This window comes from Corvus brachyrhynchos, unplaced genomic scaffold (genome assembly GCF_000691975.1).
Source record: "Corvus brachyrhynchos isolate BGI_N302 unplaced genomic scaffold, ASM69197v1 scaffold146, whole genome shotgun sequence".
Classification (NCBI taxonomy): domain Eukaryota; kingdom Metazoa; phylum Chordata; class Aves; order Passeriformes; family Corvidae; genus Corvus; species Corvus brachyrhynchos.
The window spans coordinates 34,210-37,350 of record NW_008238960.1 but is presented as its reverse complement, the minus strand read 5'-3'; the positions used below and the strand labels follow the sequence as shown (position 1 = coordinate 37,350).

The 3,141-nt window shown below is 38.3% G+C and overlaps 1 protein-coding gene and 1 long non-coding RNA gene across 3 annotated transcripts in view; one reads left to right on the top strand and one right to left on the bottom strand.

Moving 5' to 3' along the window:
• LOC108447736 overlaps positions 1 to 3,141 on the top strand; it is a 35,854-nt gene that overhangs the window by 9,430 nt on the left and 23,283 nt on the right. The gene's annotated exons all lie outside the window — the stretch shown is intronic.
• The window catches only part of PPP1R17 (protein phosphatase 1 regulatory subunit 17), a 23,016-nt gene that overhangs the window by 1,943 nt on the left and 17,932 nt on the right, over positions 1 to 3,141 (bottom strand). The window lies entirely within an intron of this gene.

Genomic DNA, 3,141 nt, shown 5'->3' with positions numbered 1-3,141 from the left:
GCATGATGAAGCAAATACTGTAATTAATCTTTGTGATTGAAACAGCTTCTGTGGACATGTATGTGTTTCTTCTATGTATATAGCCATACTACTTAGATTTTTCAAGTGCAGGTGGCAAAAGAGACAAATGTTAAAATACCCACATGACAAATGCCATCTCCACTGAAATTATGTAGTATCAATAAATTGCAAAAGCTTCTGAATTAAGAACAATGTGAAAATAGACTTGGGTTGTAGATCATACCTCCCACAAATCTGTCTCTTCTCCTTTCTCTGTGTCTCTGTGTCTCTCTCTTTTTCTCTGTTAAATCAGTAAGTCCACCCTTTGGTGATCTGGAGGCTTTTATATGATACCAAGGTATAACAAATATTGTAACTGCTCTCCTCATTAGAAAATAAGTAAGAGTGATGTGAGAACAATGCATTAGGTACAAAATGTTTTTGAAACTTATTTTAACATATTGTGCTGGGTTTGCCTGTTTCCAGTAAAAAGCAAGTGACCTCTGTGATGGATTTTATGCCCACATGCCTTCGTGTGGATGTTAACAGTCTACAAACAGGATGAGGGATACCATTGCTTTGAGACCAATGAAATCTCTCCTTTTTAATTTGATCTCCTACTGTTTGCTAGCCAGCCAAGCTGTTTTGTCAAACCAAATTGTTTTGCTTCTTTCTGCATCAAAAGTACTTTCACAGAGAAGGCTTTCAGTCTTGACAAGGTCCGAAAATAAGATAATACCGCAGAGGAAGATTTTCTTCAAATTTAGAGTCTTTTCAGAGGTGACGAATTAATGGAAATATTGACCTATACTGCCATTCATTTAAGTTAGCTCCTGCTTCATTTATATGCTGTTCTTGTGAACTAGCTGGTTTCACTAGCACTATAAGATAAACTGAAAGGCATAAATTAATGTTAATTTGAAACACAAAGGACTTCATTTGTTCAAGCAGCAATTGAGTAACCATTGTTGTTAACATCAAAGAATGATGTCATTTTATGGAGATGGATGTAAATATTCCCCACACAGACTTCTATCCCTATAGGCAACCTAGACAAACACAGATATGGTTTTTTCCTGTTGTCTTTGGGGTTTGGCTTATGTGTTCTCCAAAGGGGAGTGGGGGTTATTTGTTGTTGGTTTTTACATCCTGGACCATTTGAGGAACAGGGAAAATATAACTAATATATGGTTAAAATGTACCTTCAAATGTGTGACAAAATTCAAACTATGCACATTTGCTATTGAGAGAATGACAGAAATGAACGCAATTTTCAGTTCTTTTCAATTATACCTCCAATGCCACTTGGTTGCCTACTGGTGAAGCCACTTTCGAGCACTTGGCATGGAATCAAAGCAGCCTGCTAAGATGCTGCCTCTCTGTAGAGGGCTTTTCAGATCCTGTATTCTGGATCTGTTTTCTAGGGATTAACTGCCTGTGGCAGACTTGTGCCTGTATCGGGCAAAGTAACCTATGTATTTAAATGCCTGAATTCCATTCCCTTCCTATTCTAAGGATGCGTATTTACTTTTCAAGATACATACCAACATACATCATTCTGCTGGTTGAAATTCACCAGTGATGGCTCCATGATTTGGTATGAAAAAGTTACTTGTTTTGGTTGAAGGCTGGTCCAATATTTGCTTACTTTCAGATTTATTCCATCAGGTAGCACAAAGAAGCTAAGCTCTTGTGGAACTGCTGTGTGAAACAGAACCTGAATTATAGTCTTGGAGACCTGAGAAGACCCAGCAGGACTATGTGAGCTAAATAAATATAGACAGACCTTTCTGTCCTGTCTCCTTGTTATTAGTGTTGCTGCAGTAAGCAGCACTCAGTGCTACATGGTGTCTCCTGTGACTTGCTAATGAGGACTGTCACCATTTCTAATATATCCCCTTCAGATCCCCTGAAAACCCCTTTTAGATACCAATTCAAGAAACTCCACTTAATTCTAGTAAAAGAGCTTAATTGAGTATCCACTTGAACAGCTGTCCACACAAATAGTTTGTTGTAAATGCAGCTAAAATAGCATATGTGTTATCCCTCTTTGTTTTGACCAGCACTCCTAGGACAATCCCTTAGCCTTTTGGGTGGTCAGAGAGATTTTCTGTCACAAATAGAAGCAAGTGAAATATACCATATAAAATGAAGAAAATTAATTTCTCTGCTGGGTGACATGTGGTTCAAGTGAGAAGCAGAATCAATTTTGCACCTTGCAAACACCCAATCCAATTGGGAAATGCAGATAAAGAGAGGGGGCTACTAAATTAGTTATCTGAAATCTCCTCTGCAAGGTTCAGGCTTCTAAATGTATTCAGCCTTCAAACTTCTACTGAAGTGGCACAGTTAATATTATGCCATATCCATACAAATAAGTAACGAGCAGATGTCTCCTTCAGTGGAAAGTTTTCCTTCAGTCAGCCAACAAATTGTCCTTCTGAAGGGATTAGACTCAAAGACAAAATATAATCAGAATTCTAGTGGTCTTTTTTTCCATATCACTTGACAGTAAATGGCTTGAATCTGATCCAAGCCTGTAGTCAACTCTGGAACACTCTATTGTCATCCCCACTTAGCAATATATAGTCCATTAACTAAATTAATGGTCTTCAGGCCTGTGGGTTTGAGCTAGAATGTAAATACATGTGTAAATATGGGAAAGCAGTTCCTGAAGTGTGGCTGCCTGAGGTTTTCTAATCAGATATAACTAGTAAAACCAGTTTCAAAGCCTCGTTCTCATAGCCTAGAAAACCAGTTAATGTGGTGTTGGGTGGAGTCGCGGGAGACAAGCCTCACGGCATTGTGGTCAGCAAGTCTCGTTTATTGTAATAATCTACACATACTTATAGTACTACTAATTAGCTCATACATATTGCAAAAGCTGAGCTCCTTATTGGTGGGAGCTATTCCATGAGATCACTGTGGTCTTATCTTTTTCTCTTCCATATGGTTTCTTTCAGCTTACTTATCTGGACTCACATCCTGTTGTTTATACAACTCCTTGCACAAGGATTTAGTATCCTTGCCAAGTCTGCATCTTTATCAATCCTACAGTGTCATCATGACCTTTGCTTTTTAGCCATTCTTCAGAAAGACTCTCAACACTTCCCCCGTTTTCTTTTTGCATGATCATAGTCA